This window comes from Vombatus ursinus, unplaced genomic scaffold (assembly GCF_900497805.2).
Source record: "Vombatus ursinus unplaced genomic scaffold, bare-nosed wombat genome assembly UNPS02014821.1, whole genome shotgun sequence".
Taxonomy (NCBI): domain Eukaryota; kingdom Metazoa; phylum Chordata; class Mammalia; order Diprotodontia; family Vombatidae; genus Vombatus; species Vombatus ursinus.
This window is the reverse complement of record NW_020954599.1, coordinates 40,075,625-40,097,581: the sequence shown is the minus strand read 5'-3', so window position 1 is coordinate 40,097,581 and position 21,957 is coordinate 40,075,625.

Here is a 21,957-nt window from a genome sequence, read left to right as displayed (position 1 = left end):
TATATATAACTGAAATATATACGTATATTGCAGTTCTTTATAAGCATATTACTTATTAGATTATTGACTATTCTAGATGAAAGAAACCTAAACATGAAATGTTAAGGTGACAAAAGTGACTCTTAGTAATTGTTCAGATGTGCTGTGAATGGTGTTCATGTAACCCCAAACCTTTACTAACAACATTTTCTTCCCAAAAAGCAAAGGGAGTAGAGATTCATCATTATCTTGAGGGATGGGAAATATATCCCAACAGGATGAGAAGCTTGGTAATCACTCATTAAACAGTATAATGTGAAAAAAAAAAAATGTCTTTTCTCAAGGCCAAGACTAATTTCAAACCCATAGGAATGTAAGATATATTCTTCAAGGAGTGTTCATTGTACATTTATAAAAATTAATGGACACTAATACACAGACAAATAGATACATTTTACATAGGAAGTAGTGGGAGAAAAGTTCATGACAGTACAGTGTTGTCTTCAACATTGGGAAAACTGGAAAAAAATATTGTCAGCTTGCACCAAATTACTTTGCAGCACTGTGCTACTTTTTAGGACTTTGCCTTTCTGTTTATTTTTTCAGTCTAATCCCATCTAATTTGCATCCCCAATGCATAACAAAGTGTCTGGCACAGGGAAAGAGCTTAATGAATGCTTGTTGATTCATCACAATTCATGGGATTCGAGATTTGCCTAGCCCACTAAGAGCATACTCAACTGTGTTTTAGAGACAGGACTTGAACCAGGCATTCTTGACTCCAAGACCCATTAATTCTCTATCTATTATAGCAAGATCCCTCTCTAGGCATATATATGCATGTATGATGCATGTATATGATATACAAGTATAAATAAACAGTGGATAGAGCACCAGGCCTGAAGTCAGGAAGACCTGAGTTCAAATTTGACCTCACATAATTATTAGCGGTGACCCTAGGCAAGTCACTTAATCCTGTTTTCCTCAGTTTCTTCATCTGTAAAATGAGCTGGAGGAGGAAATGGCAAACCACCCCAGAATCTTTGCCAAGAAAACCTCAAATGAGTAGTCAGACACAGCTGAAATGACTGAACAACAACACAAACAAACACAAATATATATATACATGTATATATATATATATACATACATATATGCAAATACATGTATACATATATGCGTGCATATACACCTATCATTTTAGGACTTTTGTGGAGGATGTATATTGACATATATTAATATATATATGTAATATCAACATAAGAGAACTGTTAAATCATTAATTGTGAAAATGTTTAAGGTGACAAATTGTAAAAAATAACCCAAAAAATAAACCTTAAAAATGTGTATTTTTAAATACTTCATAACAGTTGTGAGATGTTCCAAGTAGCTCCAGCTACCTTTCCCATTTATGCATCTTAGCTACTATTTATTTGCTAACAGCTGAGACCATTTTCTTCTGCACCTGCTCCTCTTCCAAATCTCTTAGGTCTTTGTTTCTAAGACTGGTATAAACAGTTTAAAGTCCATTACCATAATAATAGTCAAAAGACTAATCCCACTAGTTCAAATCCTTTTACTACCACCATTATGCATAGGGTACTATTTGGATTATTTAATGGGGAGACCATTTACAGAAATGGTATTGAAAGCCTTCCTTTTTGCCATGCTCCAGTCACGTATTGTAACCAGTCCTATGATTTCATCAATATAAGAAACTGTCTATGAGGAAAAGGCTTCTGCCAATGCAGATGGAATCTTTGCTGCGATTTGTAATCTTAATCAGTTGTCTAGGGCACTGAGAGGTTAAATTACTTTCTCACTGTCACTAACTTTCTTACTATTCCATAATAAGCTGGATTTCTCCCTTTTTTTGTTTTTCACTTCCTCTCTCTCTCTCTCTTTCTCTGTCTCTCTGTGTCTTTCTCTTTCTGATATTCATATATTGATGTATATATATGTATATATGCATATATATACGTACACACACACACACACACATATATGTTATCCCACCTCTAAAGACAATGTCATTGAGAGGACCAAAAGTTTGACATTGCACTGGAAAAACTGAAATCTTTTTGGTTTCCATTCATCTGGAAAGAGATATACAAGGAGAAGTCAGGCAGCCTCATGGACAAATGATGAAATGGATTCCATAATGGCCATCTGAGAAGGGAGCAGAGAAATGTCTACCAGTCATGCTTAAAGGACAACAGAGAAGAGGAGACTGGGGCTAGTACTGAGTTGCTGATCAAATTAGAGTAAGATGCCAATGCACAAGCCAGGAAAACTAAGAGCAGATCAGGCCAAAACATCAGGCATACACTTAATGAGACATGTTGATCCGAATTCATGAGCCATTTTTGTTTTTCCCTGGTTCCCTGGAATGCTGTTCACGGAAGTCAGAATCCGTGATCCCATTTTCCTGTCTGATCTGCTATGATGATGATGATGATGTTGACACACATATACATATATGTATATACATGTGTGTATATAGTATATATATGCATGTGTGTATATACATATGTGTGTGTGTGTGTATAGTATACATACGTATGTATGAAATACTCACCCGTCAAGAAAACAAAACAAAACAAAACAAAACTCTAGCCATTGCATCATTGATTTGGAAGCCTTATTCCTTTGAATGCTCATCTGTGTTTTAGTGAAACTGCTATTAAATGATGAGGCTATCTACTTTGATTTTTGATTCAGCATACCATGAGTATACCCTTCAAGACTGAGAGAAATGAAAATCCAGAAGAAGAAGAAATTTTCCTTAGGAGACCTAGGATAGGATTAGGAGAGATAGATAGATAGATAGGTAGATAGATAGAGAGAGAGAGAGAGACAGACAGACAGAGTTTAGCAACATTCAGATAATACCCCAAACAGACTTTTTTTTTTTTAGCTTCTGGACAAGAGCCCATAAGTGATGTGGAAGGGTAGAGTGGTTATAAATACATTTTGTTGCAGCTGGTCTATCCAACAATTGTGTGAGTAATACTAGAGGAATTCTGCTACTCTTCAGTCCTTTGCACCCCCAAGTAGGTCTGGCTATATACATACATAGAAATAAATAAAATATGTTTGGTTTGTATGTATATACAAATCAAGAATATACACATGAATATACAAATGTAGACATTACATTAGGATTTGCCCAGCAGGCCTGCCCCCAGTGCTAGTGGCAGGGGAGAGTGGAGCTGACTCCTACCTGGTCTTTTAGTATCTTTCCCATCTTGAAATCGTTCTCTACATAGATTCCCAATTGATAATTCTAAAGTAGAGTGGGCTGGAGCCAGCTCATAATGTCATGTAAGAGCCGAGTGTTAAATTTTCAGTAAGAGCATTTATATCTCAGAAATCAGGAAATGCTACAAATCAAGATCTGATTTATTGTTTTGTTCATATCTGGTGATGGAGAAAATGTTAAGATTAAATTTAAGAGTGTGTCATGCATATACTTTTTTCCCTTGAGACTTAGTTGTGAAACATTTACTAGCACATTCCTAGTCTGACCATGTTGCTTCCCTACTCAGAAGTCTTCAGTGACTCCCAATTGTCTCTAGCATAAAATTAAAAAAAAAAATCTTAGCCTGTTGTTTAAAGTCCATCACAATGTGAATCCCACTAGCATCTACTTTTCCAGGGTTGTTATGAGGATTATGTGAGATAATATTTGTAAAAAATACTTGGTAGAGTGCCTGGAACATAGTAGGCTCTATATAAATGCGTATTTCCTTATTCTACTATCTTTGTACATATCATATTCACCAAGTAGGAAATAAACTCCCTGAGGGCAGGGATTGTTTCCATTTTTTCTTGGTATCTCTCAGTGCTTGCATTTTTTATCGCATACTTAATAAATGTTTAATTGAATTCATACTGAACCAGAAAAGCCTTATTTTTATAAACAACCAGAAAATTGAACCCCCATAGTACCCTATCTCTACCAGCCAACAGGATGGTGCTAATTATATAACAAGGCCACCCCAAACACAACTGGTGGGGAAGCAAAGAAACCAAGAACCAAAGAAAATAGATTCTCTGTCTCTCTTTCCAAGTGTCAGTACATCAGAGAAGATATACAAAGAAACACCCTAGGGAATCCCAACATTTTGGTGATCTCTTCTTGAATCCCAGAAAATCACCTGTGTCTGAGTGACTATCTGAAAGAAAATGAATCTGCCATGAGGCTTAAAATAAATAGTGGACCATTTATTACTACTGGAAATAGGGTTCACTCTTCCTTCTTAAATTTCCCATTTATGCTGCCTCATATACCTAGTACATCAGTGCAATGTAGCTAACCTCCAAGCAGCTCATACTTCTTTGATGCTGTACTCATTGCTCTTACATTCATTTGATCATAGTATAGGTAGTAAGCAACGCTGGTGTTGGAGTGGTGGACCACATCAATAGTAATGAGAAACCACTGGGGGAGGGGGAAGAGAATAGGTATTTCTATAGTATCTACTAAGTGCGATGCACTGAAAACTTTACAAATTTGCCTAAAGAGTTAATGCTATGGGAATGGGGAGTCAACATTTCCACTTTTATTAAATTTAAACTCAGTATATATGAATCTTTGAGATTAGAGTAGGTAGTAATGATGCTCATATCTATTTGGATAGTTACCTTGATGAATCATGTTCAAATTTATACTCTGAAGACACTACTAAACCCAAGGTAGAGGAATTGTAGGCATAGTCCCAACCATAAAGCTGTGAGTGACAGCGGGAGCACCAGCAATGGTGTAATGGCTCGATTCAGGTCTTAAATCACTGACTGTGCCTTCTGGAATATCAACATCCTCCCAAGCTGCAGTCAATGTAAGTAACTGCAGTATCATAAGTAGGATAGTATTGAACTGGTAGCCTCTGACAGACATAAATACGTGTAAACTGTCAGTATTCTATGAGCTTGAAAACCAAATTACTGTAATAAATCAAAGAACAATGGCTAGAACACAACCTCATGATGAATCTCTCCCCATTGGATGAATCTCACCCCAGTTTATGTACACACACACACACACACACACACACACACACACACACACACACACACCTGCAGACCCACACATGAATGTGCAAACCTATTCCTAGGATGAAGAAGACTTTACCTTTTCTTGTTGTTCTTCCTAACTATTATGCTTATGATGTACAGTTCACTATTTTTATACTCCCATCAGTGGTGCTTGCAAACATTATTAATGTAAGTAATATAACCATGACTCCTTCTCTTAAGGTTAGGGTTGATGAGGTGTTTCCAATATCCTGGTTTCCATCCATCACACCGATGAGGATATTAGTTTTAAATATCCATGATCAAACAGCACCAGTTTCCTAAACGAACTTGCTTAATGCCTGAAGAATGGACAATTGTTTTTACGTGGGTGGTGGAGGCAATCTGGATCTGTAATAAATCTGACAACCAACAAATCATCAGTTAATTTTACAAATCAAATCAACAGGGCACAATTCATTTATGCAAGCTGTAGACTTGAATCCCAACTAGTTTTTGGTGACTAGATAATTCTGCCAGGGTGCTAAGTAGAGCTTAAAAGTAAACAGAAATGTACATTGCTTTTTAATAAACTGGCCCTGTTTCCTAATGTTTTGAAGCCAGAGTTATGAGAAAATATTGTTAATATTGCTTATGAAAACAACAAGTGCAAAAACTCCCAAAGATCTTTTCTAACCTTCCCAAACCTTTCATTTGATGCATTAGGGTAATGGTGGTTGGAATTCTCTTTTGGAAAATTGAGGCTTTTAAGGTTTTTTTTTTTTAAACAAAAATATCATCTTTTATTCAAAGCCCTCTGTGATCAGTAATTTGCCAGAGGTACTCCATAATGAGATTAGTGGTGGGACACTTCAAAAAGGTTTAAATTCTCCAGGTGGCTCATGCTTCTGAGAATAGTAATTTCACTGTGCAGTTTTTTTGAATCACCTCCATCCCCCCTTTTATAGAATTTTAACTCTTATTGTCTCCCTGTAGAATGCTCTGCAGTGACTGTTCCAAATCTGCTTCAATATTCTAAACCCCTAATCTGTGTGTGTGTGCATAACCCTAGAAGAAAAGGTCCCAACAACAAGGAGGACCAGGAAAGGCTTACTCCAGAACTTGCTAGTTAAGCTGAGTCTTAAGGAAACCAGGGATTCCAAGAAGTAGAGGTGCTGTGTGTATCTATGTACATATATACATACCTGTATATACACAGAGCACACATGTGCATGTACACATGCATGTATATCTGCATGATCCATGTATATATTCATATATACATACACATACTACTGAAACTTTATTAGAATGTAAGTTCCTTGAGGCTAGGGACCATTTTGCTAGTGTCTTCATATCTCTATATCTTAGTGTAGCATCTGGCAATATAATAATCACTTAATAAATGCTTATTTATGGATGGATTGATTGATCCTACTGTTCTGTATATTCTCCTTTTTTACCTTTTGTGACATGGTATTTACCTGGTTATCCTCTTTCCTTCTTTATCTTTGGTTCTTCTCTGGCTCTTCGTACTCCTCCCACCCATTAAATATACTGTAGTTGTTCTCAGGCTTGTTCTTTACTGTTTTTGTTCCTACCTTTGTATAGATGATGCCTAAAGCTACGGGATGGGACAGGATCAGGGATTTCATTGGCATAGAGAACTCCCAATTAGGAAACTTCTTGCACCAATGTACATTACCTATTTTGCACTTTACAGTTTTAGAAGAATTGTCTGGAACACCGAAGAGTTAAGTGGCCCCATTATCTTTGTGTGTTAGAAATTGGACTTGAACTCAGGTCTTCTTAACTTGGAGCTGGACTCCACTAGTCCATATGGTGCTTCTATGAGTTTTGCTCTAATCTCCCAGAGCTCCAATCTCAAATTTCTAACTGTGAATTGGATCTCTCCATCTGGATGTCTCTAATACCTCACTCACTCAACATCTCCTAAATTGATCTCATTATCTCTCCCCCTAAACTTGCTCTTTTTACTGTTTTCTCCATTTCTGTTAATAGAGATAATCACTCACAATTGAAACCTCAGAATCAACTGTCGCTACTCTTTCTCCCTCAACTCCCACATCCTGTATTTCCCATCTCTGTCATAGCCCCACATCTGTCCCGTAGTCTTACTGTCGATTCTCAATCAGGCCCTCCTCACTCATTGTCTGTACTGTACTGTGAAAACCTCCTAATTGACTTTTCTCCCTCTGTTTCTCCTTCCTCCTCTGTTCTTCCTTAGTCAACACAGCTAGGGTATTTCTTCTCATGCACAGTCTAGATAATGTCACCCCTCTTGAAACAACAACAACAACAACAACAACAAAACCCCCTTTTTAATGTTTCTTCATTACCCAAGGAAAAATATTAAAAAATTCTTAGGTTGCTATTCAAAGCCCTCTACAACCTGGCTTTAACTTACCTTTCCAAACATATCTTTATATACTTCCCTTCACATGCCCTACTTAACAGCCAGTCTAGCCTGCTCAATATTCCATGAACGTAGTTGTCTTCCCTTTACTGCCTCTGTGCTTTGTCCCTTCCATGCCCTAAAGCCCCTTAACTAGAATATACTTTTACATCTCTATCTATTAAATCTCTGCCTTACATTTCCTCTCTTGGCTCTACTCTTGACTCTCTACACTTGGTTTCTGCAGCTCAGCTGCCCTTTCATCCTGGAAGATCCCTCTGCCTCCTGCTCCTATTAATGAGTACCTCCCAGAACCTTGATTTTGAGGAAGCGCCCAGGCCAGCCACTCTCTTCCAGTCCTACTCCTGACCACCTGGACTTTGCCATTATGTCTCAAAATGGGTGGTCTCTCTTGCTCTCTCTCCATCCCTCCCCCACTTCTCAGCTCTCTTTTTTATGTGTTTTCTTTCTGTTAGAATATAAGCCCCTTGAAGATAAGGTTTGTCTTGTTCGCTTGTATTTGAATTCCCAAAGCTTAACACACTGCCTTAGAAAATACTTAACAAATGCTGGTTGACTTTTGAAATTTTATTCTTTCTTCAAGGCCCAGTGCCAAATGTTACCTCCTCCCTGGTTCAAGCCATTCAGAAATCTTCTTCAATCCTGGGAGCTCTCATAGTATTTTATTCCTATCATCAACTGTCACTATATTTATTGTAAAATTTCCCTTTACTAAGAAGATCTTGATGTTAGGGATTATGTCTTATTAGTCTTTTTACTTTTCCCATCCACAGTCCATAGCACGATCTATTGGACGTTGTAGGTGCTGAATAAATACTTGTTTTTCCTTTCTTCCATGTGGTAGGATCAATATCTACTAAGGTCCTAGTCAAATGAGTTAGGTCAGTCTTCATCTAAAATGCAACGAAGTTATCCTTGAGACTTAATTGGCTCAAGAGACTAAATCCTGGATCATTAACATAAATCCCTCCTTGCCTAAGTCCAAAAGTCAGGTGCCTGAGAAATCAAGGGCTCCTTAGACTTGGTCTATGCTTTTCACTAGGTGTGCTAATGCATAAAATAATGAGGGCTAGTGAAGTTTCTAAAACTGAATCAATGCTATGTCCCTGCTTAATAGCCTTTCCATATTATTGTTAAGTAAACCTACTTTTGTTAAATGTTAGGCAGTCTACACATGGCTCATTTCATCCCAGTTCCGAGCTTAAACCACCAGAATGGCCAGGCCTGGCCCAAGAAAATAATATGGCTCCTGCCATATACCCCTGTTTTCCTATTAACCAGCTTGCCCCTAGATGCCCCTGGATCTTTGCCCCCACTGTCATCATTGTAATTCAACTCAAATCAACTCTGCAAACATTAATTAGATATTTACTGTGAAAAAAACATTATGTTGGGAGCTGGGCAAACAAAAAAGAAAATAATATAGCCTTGCCCTCAGGGAGTCACCTTTAGCATCTTCCCATTACCTGCAGAATACGATACAAACTCTGTGGCCCCTCACTTGATACCCTCCCCAATTTAGCTCCAGCCTACCTTTCTATATCTTCATTTCATCTAACAATTTTGGAGCTGGAAGGTACCATAAAGGCCATGTAATCCAACTTCCTTCTTTTACAGATAAGGAAACTGAGGTCCAGGATTTGACTCAAGTTACCTGGACAATAAACATCCTTCCTGGAATTTGAACCCAGGTCGTCTGATTTTTTTTTTTTTTTAGCAATTGGGGTTAAGTGACTTGACTAAGGGCACACAGCTAGTAAGTGTCAAGTGTTTGTTCTGAGGCTGGATTTGAACTCAGGTCCTGCTGACTTCAGGTCTGGTGCTCTATCCACTGCTCCACCTACCTGCCCCTGAACCTCTGATTCTTGATATAATCTGGCATTCTTTATGCTGTGCCTTGCTGCCTTTTTGTTTCAACTAAACCATTACCCTATTTGGTCTGGGTCTCTTCCTCATTAGTGCGTCTATACAGGCTTTTCCTACACCTGCAATTTGTTCCCTCATTCCATGTGTACCTGTTAAAATCCTTTTTTTTTTCTTCAAAGCCTAGGTCAGGTTCCACTTCCTCCATGAAGCCTTTCCTAATTATGCCAACCAAAAATAATCTCTCTCCTCAAATTTCCTTAGCAAATTTTTCCTGGTTTGCATACTTATTTCATACTCATGTGATCCTTGAGGGTAGGGTTGTAGGTTATTTTAAATCTTTGCATAGCCTTTGTTCCTAGCATTTTGCCTTGCCCATTTGTTTTTGTTCAGTCACATCCGACTCTTCGTGACCACATGGACCATAACATCCACGGAGTTTTCTTGGCAAAGATACTGGAGTGGTTGGTTATTACTTTCTCCAGTGGATTAAGACTTGCCCAGGGTCATACAGCTAATAAGTGTCTGAAGATAGATTTGAACTCAGGTCTTCCTGACTCCAGGCCCAGCCCTCTATTCACTTAGCTACCTCACTGCCTCCTAGGCAAACCGAGGTTAAGTGACTTGCCCACATAGCTAGTCAGTGTCTGAGACTGGATTTAAACTCAGGTCTTCCTGGCTCCAGGCCTAGCTCTCTAACTCTAGCCATCTAGCTGCCTCTGGAAACTGTAATAACTGTTTCTTGAATTGAATTGTAAGAAATCATGTACCCAAAAAACTATAATATGAATTAGAATGTGGTAAGTACCTAGTGTACATTAGGGTTAAACAGAGGTATGCCAGTCAGATGCATGAAGGGAGGTACTGACCATTTTTAGCTGGGCATGGAGAAAATTTACAGAGATGATACTCGAGCTGAATCTTGTAGGAAGGGCAGGAAAATATTATTCCTCCAAACTTTACACAAATCTGACATTCTTCTAGCTAAAAAAACCCAAACAGTTTCTAAAACCACAACAAATGTTGTCCTAGCAGGTGCCTTCATTCAGTCAGACAGCCATTTACCTACAATTCTTTCCCCCAAGTTAAAGTCAGCAAGCCAGCATCAACTTACCAGCCCCAAGCTAGGGAACTCAGATTCAGCCATCTGAGCTGGTTCCTTAACATAGGAGGAATATAATATCCTCATTGCATCAGCATTTACCTGACTTTGAACATCAACCTCTTTATTCACCCCTCTCCTGAATGAATTTAGATAATTATTTTCAAATTAATCATTATCCACCCCAGAATTTTATTAAGTTTTCTGCTAGATCTTAACCTAGGGTCTGAACACTTTTTAAAAATAAAAGTTTTAATAATTGTATTTCAATATGTTATGTCCTTTGTTATCCTGTGTATTTTATTTTATGATTTTAAAAACATTTTAAGAACTATGGAGTTTGAAGGCAGATCGAAGCATATTATTTGCTATTTTTTTCTTCTGTTGTGTTTTGTTTCCTCTTTCTGGTGGTTCCTTCTATTGGTTCTAATTCTTTCTCACAACATCACCAATGTGAAAATATGTTTAATAGGAATGTATATGTGTAGCCTATATCAGATTGCATGCTGTCTTGGGAGGGAGGTGGGGAGGAATGGGGAGAAAATTTTAAAACTCCAAAGTTCATGGAAGTGATTGTTGATAATTCAAAATAAATTGAAAAAAGAAACAAAAAAAAACATTTTAAAAAGGGGTCCATAGGCTTTAGCAGCCTGACAAAGGAGCCTATGATTTAAAAAAAAAAAAGATTAAGACCCCTTGTCTTAGGCGAATTTGCTCTTCAAATCTAGGACTTGTCCCTAAGGTAATGAGGAACACAATGCTATCCTTAGTGATTTTTGGCAAATCATCTTATATCCTTCCCACAACTAACCATACTATGTCCTTCTTCCCCTCTCCTTGCCTCCTTCTACCAGTGCTTAGACATAATCAAAATCTGGATCAAGGACGGCTTTGAAAGGGAAAAGAAATCACAAAATAGAAAGCTTGTTTTTTGCAAGGGTGTCAGAGAGAGAGTTCCTTTGGATGGTAAGAGCTTTTATGTGATGCTTATATGTGCAAGAATTTCAGGACTGTTTTAACACTAGCTGGAGCACACCTTCCCCTCCCCCCCCAAAGGTCACCTCCATAAATCAATGATCTGCTTCTTACTATTCCCTAAGTCACTGACTTACCTCCTGCTGACTCTAAAATATGTTGGGCTTCGAAAAATTTCTTGGTTCTTTTGTATGGTAGGGACAAGCTCTGCTTTTCTGATGTAAGTGACCCAGAATCTAAGTTGGATTCCATGAATCCTGGCTTTTTCCAAAGCTGAGATGATGTGCCAAGGTTTAGACCCCATTTCACTATATGCAGAAACCCCTCCCCCAAGCTTGTCATATTTAGCGAGCTGAGTTATTGATCTTAAAATGGAGAAATCTAGGGAGGTTACAGAAAAATCCCAACTTGTAAATATATTCCTGTCATTGGCCACAGCTGTCTGACTTGTTGTGTGGCTTATATAGTTGATGGACCTCTGGATAAAGAGCCTCGAGCTCATATCTCATGGAGAATTGGTTGATGAAACTTGGGGTGTTTAGCTTTGGGAAGAGAAGACTTGGAAGTCATATGATCGATGCTTCAAAATATTTGAAGGGCTGTCACCTGAGAGAGGCATTAAACTTGCTTTGCTTGGCACCAGAGTGTAGAACCATAGGCAATGGGTGGAAGTTTCAAAAAGGGAAATCAAGGCATCGTATAAGGAAAACTTTATACAACCAGAACTGTTAAAAAGTGGAGTGAACTTCCCCTGGGAGGAATGGCCCTCCCCCACCTTGAGGTCTTCAGGCAGAGGCAACTCCGACACCAGTTCAGCGGATCAGTAGATAGAGTACTGGGCCTGGAGTTGGGAAGATCTGAGTTCAAATCTAGCCTCAGGTACTTGTTGTATGACTCTGAACAAGTCACTTAATTTCTTTCTGCCTCAATTTCCTTATCTGTAAAATGGGGATAATAATAGCACCTACCTTCCAGGGTGAGGATCAAATAAGATAATAATCATATAGTGCTTAGCTTAGTGCCTGATACATAGTAAGCATTATATACACGTTAGCTTTTATTATTAGCTTTTACAAAGACTGAATGACTGCTTACTGGGTACATTATAGAGGTAGTTTTTCTTTTCATTTGTAGTTTGGGTTCAGTGCCGCTGAGGCCTCTTCCAACGCTGCTGAGAATCTGTGATTCAAAGAGTAGAAAGCTGTGAGGGGGTCCTACTTCTGATGAGCAGTTCAGTTGTCGGACTGCTCTGATGCATGTGGAATGAATGGATTTACATCAAGGCTAATCCTTTCAGCTACCCTAATGATGGATGAAGGGCTGCATGATCTCCTGGACTATGGCAATTATTATTGGTTGTGAATATGATTAGAGTAAATAGGGCAATCAAACTGTGGGTAGGTTCACATACCACATCTGCTCATACTGTCACTGGAAAGAGAAAAGGAGAGGTATTCATCAGGTTCTAGGTGGGGGAAATGCAAACTGGATATAAAAGACTTGGTTTTCTCTAAGCCATCCTAGTACAATAAGACTACGTACAGTTCCTGTCATATAGTAAGTGCTCAATAAATGCTTATTGATTTGTTTATTGACCTACATTTTTGGTGCCCCTTGTCTACTGTTTTTTTTTTTCTTTATTTAGATAACTACTATGAACCGAGCTAGCCAATTTTTATATTTCTGCTGTGATTTGCTCTTATTAGGGATCTGGTTGTGTGTCGATGGAGAGGCCTTATGATGGAGTGGAAAGGATATTGGACTCAGGTTCAGAAGACTTGGGTTTGAATCTCTCCGCACCATTTACTATCTGACTAATGAGCAGTAGAGGGGCAATATGACCTAACAGACAAAGAGCCAGTCTAATCAGGATAGTCCCAGTCCTGTTCCTAACACATTCAGGCTGTGTTACCCTGACCAAGTTGCTTAACTTCTCAGTGCTCCAGACATCTCTTTAAAACTACAAATTGAAGAGCTGCAAATATAAAGGGAGTTTCCTCACCAGGGCCTCCCTACCCCACTGAAATCATAGGTTTGGACCAAAAATTCAAGCCACTTAGGTTCCCTTGACTTCAATTTCCTCCTTCGTAAAATGGAAATAATCAGATATGCACTCTTTCATGATTGTTGTGAGGAAAGCTTTCTACGAACTCCAAAACTCTCTCCACATATCAGTTGCTACTATTGACATGGGGGGTATGTCTTTGGGTCTTATTTCTCCAGTGACTGACATTACTGGTACATTTCTAGTGTGGCTCTGATGGTGAGCTTGTGCAATGTGGTAGAAGAAGCAGGCTTAGCTCTAAGGTTAAGGTGGGGAAGCAGAAGGAGAGGAGATAAGAAAAAGGTTCAAGGATACACAGAATTGGAAGGCTCTTGTGAACACCAAAAGTCCTATTATCCTCCCTGTTCTGGGCTATTTTCTGCTTTCTGGGTCTCATACCCCATTACATTATTATGGGTCTTGATGTAGGCAGGTCTAATTTAGAAGAGCAAACCTAATTGCTGCCACAGAGAGCCCTCTGATTCTCTGTTGTATGACTATCTCACCCAGCATTTATTTCAGTATTAGGAATAGACTTAATAAGGTAGATGGATGAGGCTGGAGAGTAATCAGCAATCTGCTATAATTTCATTCATCTGATTTGAAAAGAAAACTTAAACCAACAATATGAGATGCATCTGTTGCTTTTTTACTTATTAAAAAATTAAATTTATCTTCCTTGAGACCTTTAAACAATTGATCCCCATCCACATTATATGTCCAAATGTCATTCTGCTTATTATCTGTTGTCTGACTTTTACCCAACTCATTACTTAGTTTTTAAAAGAAGTTAAAAATGCATAGTGCAAGTGAAAACATTGAACTCTAAAGCATATTATACCAATGCAAGCTACCACTGCTGTTGGTAGCAATAATATTCACCACCATCGAAGAATATTTTAAAATCAGAAAATAGCAACGATTGTGAAATTCTAATTATTTGATAAAACATTATTTTCTCCAGATGTCCTCAAGATGGCACAAGAAGTACATTCCGGTACCAGTGTTGTTTGAGCAATTGTTGCGAGCAATAGGTATTTTGGGTTAAAATATTAATTCGGAGAACAAGCTCTTTCTAAAGTTTAAGGAAAAGGAAAAAAAAATCCAGCCTTTTAAACAACATCCATTGTTTTAATGTAACACAGGTCATTAATTTCACAGTGCCATAAAGATTAGGAAAACCAGGTAGGAAGTCAGAAAACTGATATAGTCAGATATTAGTGGCGAAAGTCAGTTTAGTTCATGCTGTACAATTTTATCAATAAATTTTCCCCTTGCAATTGTAAAACAGCTGATAAGCTCATCTGTTATCTTCTGCATAATGTATAATCGGCATCTAAATGCCAGTTTTTATGAGGTACATTATGAGGCTAGGACTGGTGGAAGAAATAGATTAGTTTCAAAATCTTTGTTTTATTAAAATACAAACTATGTTGGGACCTATTCATAAAAAAATTCTGACAATGTAGTTGTATTATATCTGTGGATTTGTATTACTTGTAAGGTTAAGAATTGTGTTTCTGTGTTGCACCTGCTGCATGTACTGTAAAAATTGCTGTAAAAGACACATGAAATTGTACGGTGTATGGATATGGATTTATAGCAAAATCAAAATAGTCGAGGAGGAGTGTTCCTTTGTGCTCATTTGAGTATCACTGGCCTTGGTTCTGGGCTGTCTCTGAACTCTGCTTAGATCATATTTTCCTACTTATCAGGCAGTTATTTTGAGTAGAGCATACCATCTCTATCCCCAAAGAGCTTAAAATTTAAATTCGGAGATCAGACAATAGGGATGCATTTACCAATATTAATTGCTGCATATATACAACACTATATAAGTAGGGTTAAATACATAAGTAGACAAAGTGGGAAGGAATCTAAGTAAGGACAGAGAGAAGATATGGTATTCTTGTAGGAGGATGGCAAGTCAGTAAAACACTCTATATTGCCCCCGGTATTCCATGGAAACTCTTTGGGTACAATCCACTTTCAAAGCTGTGGGAAAGAATTACCATTAGGCTCAATACAATTCCTATTTGATAAGACTTTAATTTAATCCTTTCTTATTAGGGCTTCCCACCAGCACAAACGTGCCAAAGGTGTTTCAGCACATCTAACATATTGAAGCCAGTTCAGAAACTTACTGTGAACTGAAAAAATATCCCAAGATACTTTGTAATTTGATTTTTACTATAATTTTCATCAAATGAGCTATAACTTTAGCCTATAGGGAATCATAGAAGTGTAAATACAAAAATTGTCATTTTAAATGTCCTTTTTTTTTTAAACAAAGCACAAAATTGAGACATTTTAGAGGTGACTGTAATACAAGATCTAATTAGTTTAGCTAATTAGGAAATTAAAGTTTTAATGTCTATGGCATTTCCATTCTGCCTTTCCTATGTGGTTATCTTCCTATCTGCTTATCTAAGATATTTTAGGAGAATCTTTCCTCAGAATAATTACTAGAGGGTACATATTGCCAGGTTACATTTTTACATGATAGACCCTAATGCTTGCAAAGAGGCTGTCAGAATCCAGTCAAGTGAATAATACATGGATTAAAAATTGTCTAAATACGTATTAACATGATAGGAAGTAGTCTCAGAGTGAGCTAGAAAGGTCTTTTGGGTAAATAATGTGCATTAAAAACTCAATTAAATGAATGTTACTTCATAGACTGTAATGGCTCCATCCAATTAGTTAATAATACATGTTTTCCAAATTCATCTAAATACTATTTTTTTTTAAACATTGTCCATCCTCCAGTGCACTTCTAGAGGGCTCTTTCCTTGGTTCTACTTTCAACAAATAAACAAAAGTTGAAAAAAAAAAGGAAACTCTAGCTATTAAATTTATGTTATTTGACTTAATATGACAGAAATTCCCACTTCGTTTATTGCTTAGAGATGCCTGAAACAATGTGAAATTCCATCATTTGAGTGAAAAAAACACATAGCTGTCGAAGATATGACCTTCAAATTTGTCTGGGTTGCCCCTTCCTTATAATAAAGTAATGGCTTGAAATATTTCACGGAATCTTAGAATGTGAATAGAAAAATTCTTAACTTAGTCTGACTTAGTTAATCCAACTTAGTGCCTACTGCAAAATCCTTCTCTCTCTGCCCTGCCCTCCCATCCCTGTAATGCTCCTAACAAGCATCTATCTTTGCCTTGGACATTTTTAGTGACAGGAATCTATGTCCTCTTAAGGTAGCATATTCTATTTTCAGAGAGTTCTAATTGTTATCAAATTATTCAATATAATCAGCTATAATTTATTTTCCTATAGATTAATTTCCACTCATTAGTCCCAGTTTTCCCTTTCAGAGTCATGCAGAACAAGTTTAATTAATCCTCTTTCAATGTGGCCACTCTTCTAATACTTGAAGATAATGATCTTGTTTTTCTTCTCTTCCAGCCTTTTTTTGGGATAAATATCCTCAATTTCATCAACTTATCCCGATATAACATAGCTTTGAGTCTTCTGAAATGTAGGGATGATCATATTACCCTCATCTCTTAGCCCCCTCAATAAAATACTGTGGTTCCTTATTACCTCTAGGACGAAATAGAAAGTCCTCTGTCCCTTTGTGATGGGTCCACTATCTACCAACATTTCCCTCTCTTCTTAATACATGGGTTAGGGGATTTTTTTTTTTTACCCCGACGAGTGATAAAGACTGGGACTTGATTGGCTGAGGGGGCTAATGCAAAAACTGTGCTTGAATGCAGTTTTCTGGTAGCCTCTGGCTATAGTGACATGGCACCTGGTCATCTAAGGGGCATAAAAATATGAACCCAAAGGAAGTAAGGGCCCTTCACACTTGGCAAATGTCCCAAGAAGATCTGAGTTACCACAGCTTACCTTGCTGACCAGATGTATTTCTATATGGAGGTGAAGGGCACTGCCTTTATCCACGCTAAATGCTCAATATGATTGTTAAACAGACTTTCCATGCTAAGGCTATGTAAACCTCCTTTTGTTAATGATTGAATTACCTTCTAGCATTCTATTTCGTTCCAACACTGAACCAAAACTAACAGAGGAGTGGCCTAAGTCAGGTCTTCCCATTATACTTCTCCACATATTCCATGATCTGGCCACATTGGCCTATTTATTTTTCTTGTAACAGAGCGCTCCATCACCAGTTTCCCTGGCTTTCTGTTATGTGTCCCCCATGCCTGGGATGTTTTTCCTCCTCACTGCTGCCTCTTACATTTCCTGGCTTCCTTCAAAACTCAGCTCAAATTCTATCTTCAGGGGGAGCCTTGCCTTTCTCCATCCCTCCCATGACTCCCATGACTCCTCCCCTCCCTCCAATGTGTTAGATCCTTCTCTTTGAGATTACTTCCCAACTACTCTGCACATATCTTGTTTGTGCCTAGTTATGTGAGCTTCTTGGAGATTTACTCTGTTTTGGCTTTTATTTTTTCACCTAGCAATTAGCACAGTGACTGACACATAGTAAGCTCTTGTTAAATGCTTATTGACTGACTGATTGACCATCCTAGTCACTATCCTCTGAATACACCCTCGCTTGTTAATACTCTGCTTAATTAAATTCAGTAGCCAGAAATGAACACACTAATCAATGTATAATTTGACCGGAGGCAGACTATAATAGGGATAACCTCTTCCTTAATGTAGCCCAATATTACCTTAGCTTTGGGGGCCGCCATATTACATTGTTGACTCATATTTAGCTTGCAGTTCATAAAAACTAGCTAGTCTTTTTCATATGAGTGGATGTCTAGGCATGTCTTTTCCATCCTGTATTTGTGAGGTTGATTTATTAAACCTAAGTGCAGGGCTTTACATTTTTTCCTTATTAAATCTTATCTTGTTCTATCCCACCCATCATTTCTGCCTGTTGAGACATTTATGGATCCTTATTCTGTCACCAAAGATGCTGGGTATCTCTCCGAGCTTCAAGTTATATACAAATTTGATGAGCAAATTTTCTATGACTTCAAGTAATTTATAAAATGTGTAAGAGGAAGGGGCACAAAGGCAGCCTATTGTTTTAGTAAAGTAGGATTATTATCTCCTTTGTTCTGAACGCTGTACTTTTACTCATGCAGTGTAAAATCGCATTAACTTTTTTTTTTTTTACAGGCACCTCTTGATACTGATTCATACTGAACTAGCAGTAATCTAAAATCTTCAAGTATTTTTCATATTCTCTGCTAAGAGGCAGTGCAGACAAATGGATAGAACACTGGATTTGGGAATCAGAAAGATGTAGATTGAAATCTGACCTCAGACACTTACTAGCTGTGTGACCCTAGACAAATCACTTAACCTCTGTGTCTCACTTTCATCCATTCAAAAGTGGTGGGATAGGTACTGATGGTCTCACAGGATCACATGGCTCTAAATCTAGAATTTTTTTTGTTCTATATTAATTCAGGGGTGTGCTGGAGTCAGCTTGAACTGGCTTATGAGAGCCAATTGTTAAATTTTCAGTGTGAGCATTTATACCTCAGAAATAAAATGCTACAAATCAGGGCTCGATTTACTATTTTGTTGACTGTTATGATTTAAGAAAGAGATGGAGAAAATATTAATAATGCAGATTAAACTTAAAGATATATTGTACATACATTTTTTTTGGGAGCCAATTGTTAAACATTTACCAGCATACCCCTGCTTTGTACTTGTAATGGTTTTCTTTGTTTTTCTAATCCACTAGTACACCAGTGCATCTGTGATCTCATTAATGTGGCTATTCTCTACAAGGACAGGGTCATTAGGTATTTATTAAGTGCTTGCTAATGTCAGGTAATAACTGTTGCTAGAGTGCTAAGTACTGAACACAGATTGCAGCCCATCCTGTCTGTCGATCCTGTGAGACTCTTATCTATGTCCTTCCATAAATTTGCTATAGGCTTTACATTCCATGTGTCTTCCTAGCAATCTCTTGACATTGAATGGATCCCTAGGGAGCACGTTATCACTGTCTCACTATGTTTATGCATTTCTCTCATAACATTCTTGGGCACCTATTCTTTCCACTGCCCTGAAATCTAAGCCATGGCATGATGTGAAGACAGGTATTAAGAAGGTCGAACAATCACAACTTGTTCTTATGTGCCATGGCAGGGAAGTGCCATGGCTACTTCCCTGCCCCACCCCTCCACTTTGTCCCTAAAGTCTGTTGTTAAGAGGTCCTTAGGTTTGGTGGATTAGTTTTGTTTTTTTTTTAATACTACAACAGAGGACTGGGCTTGCATACATCACCAAAACCTGAAAGTAATAATTGTAATGCATATGTGTTCACAAAGTTTTTATATTCATTATCCTATTTGAGAGGGGCAGTGTGGTGTACTACACAGATGGCTGGTCATGGAGGTCTATGAATACCTGGTTCAAGTCCTGCCTCAGACACATTCTGACTTTGTGACCTTAGACAAGTCACTTAAACTTTTCAGTGCTCAATGCCACTGGGTGTCAAACAAATAGAAATGGGAGCCTTAAAACCATGTATAAAGATCCCCATAAGCCACATATTGACTTAGAAAACCACTTATCAACATTATATTTTATTATATTTTTATTTCTTTTGCTAAACATTTCCCAAGTACATTTTAATCTGGTTCTAGACGCACTTGGGAATATTGTGGGCTGCATGTAGCCCATGATGGACACCTCTGCTTTAGACAATTCTCTAAGACCAGAAGTTCCAGAAAAGGTGACAACCTACAGAAGAATTAGGAGTTTCCTCAGCAAAGTAAAATCATACTTCCAATCCCTGTTCCTATTTTGTTTGATTCTCACAACAGCTTCCTGAGGGAGAAAAGACAGATGTTTCATGTTCATTTTACAGATAAAGAAACTGAGGTTCACAGAGTGATATCTCAGGGCTACGTGGCCAATAAGTAATGGTGCCAGGACCTCAACACTGGCCGTCTCATTTGAAGCAAAATGTTTTCCCCCACTATGACACGATTCACATTATATCAGAAAATGTGAATCATCAGGGATGGGGTAGTGAAGTGTTGCTATGCCCTAATTAATTTCTATCAATATCTTGAGTAAAGGGTAGTCTGATAGTAATAACTCTGACAGTGTTTTGAAATTTGCAAAATGTTCTACACACATGATCTTGTTCAATCTTCCTAATAACACTGTGGTGTAGATATTAGAATCCCAATTTCACAACTGAGGAACCAGACTCAGAGAAATGAAGTGGTTTATCCATGGTTAGTCATGCAGGAAGTGAAAGAGACAGGATTTGAACCCACACTTTTCTGACTGCAAGTCTGATATGGCACCCTCTATACCGCTTATAACCCTGGTACGAAATCAGTAGACATGGGTCAACTCTGTTTCTTTTTACCTGTGCGACTTTGTGACCCAAGTTGCTCTCTTTGCTTAAGGTTCTGCATTTAGACAACTGAGGAGGTTGTACTGGGTAATTTTTGTAGTCCTTTCTGTATCTAGAACCAATAATTATACCTGGTTGCCTCTTGGTCTTCTCTGACTGGGAAGGAGTGAGGAATGAAATCAATCCAGTGTTTGTTTTTTCTCCAGAAGAAGAGGCCATGGACTTTCTTAATTACATTCTTTTGGATAACGTATTTTTTAAAGTAGGACATGTAGGGCATGTGTGACAATGTGCTCAGCATAAGCAATGGGAAGAAAGTCAGCCACCAGAAGGACAGTATCAGTGATACCAATGGTAAGCCTGAGCTCTCTGATTAATTTGCTCTGAAGTCTTGGGCTTGTTTTATTAACCTCTTGATATTTTGGCTTCATCATCCAGAAAGGTGGAGAGTAGCTCTGCCCCCACCTTTCTCTAGAGCAACATTGTGAGAGCTAGAGCATCATTAAGAACTTTCGAATTTTCCAATGAATTGGGGGTTGTGAGATCTCTTTGTCTGGAGGTCCTTAAAAATGCCATTGGCTTTCTGAAATGATTTGAGTGCAGCTCAGCCTAAAAGCAAAGGAATGGACCCAGTGACTGTTCAAGTTTTCTTATAGCCTGGGATTTTATGAATAATACCCAGGTGTTGACAGCCCAATACCATTAATCATGGTAAGCAAAATCATTTATACAAAGCCGCTATTGGCCATCTCCTTGTCTTGTCCCACAATAGAATAATCAATATCAGTGAATCTACAACATTGCAAGTAGGAATATTGTTATCCTCAGAAAAGAGACATGGAAAGTAAGAAGTGGGAGTTTTGAGAAAAATGTCTTTGGAAATTCAAGCAGAAAAGTCTGTGCATTTCATGAATTAACCTCAGACACAGTTTATCCACTTTTTAAAAAATATTGGGGGAATGTTTTTATATCACCTCCATTTCCAAAATATATCCTCCGTCTTCTCCCTGAGAGCCATCTCTTTCTTTCTTTCTTTCTTTCTTTCTTTTTTCTTTCTTTCTTTCTTTCTTTCCTTCCTTCCTTTCTTTCTTTCTTTCTTTCTTCCTTCCTTCCTTCCTTCCTTCCTTCCTTCCTTCCTTCCTTCCTTTCTTTCTTTCTTTCTTTCTTTCTTTCTTTCTTTCTTTCTTTCTTTCTTTCTTTCTTTCTTTCA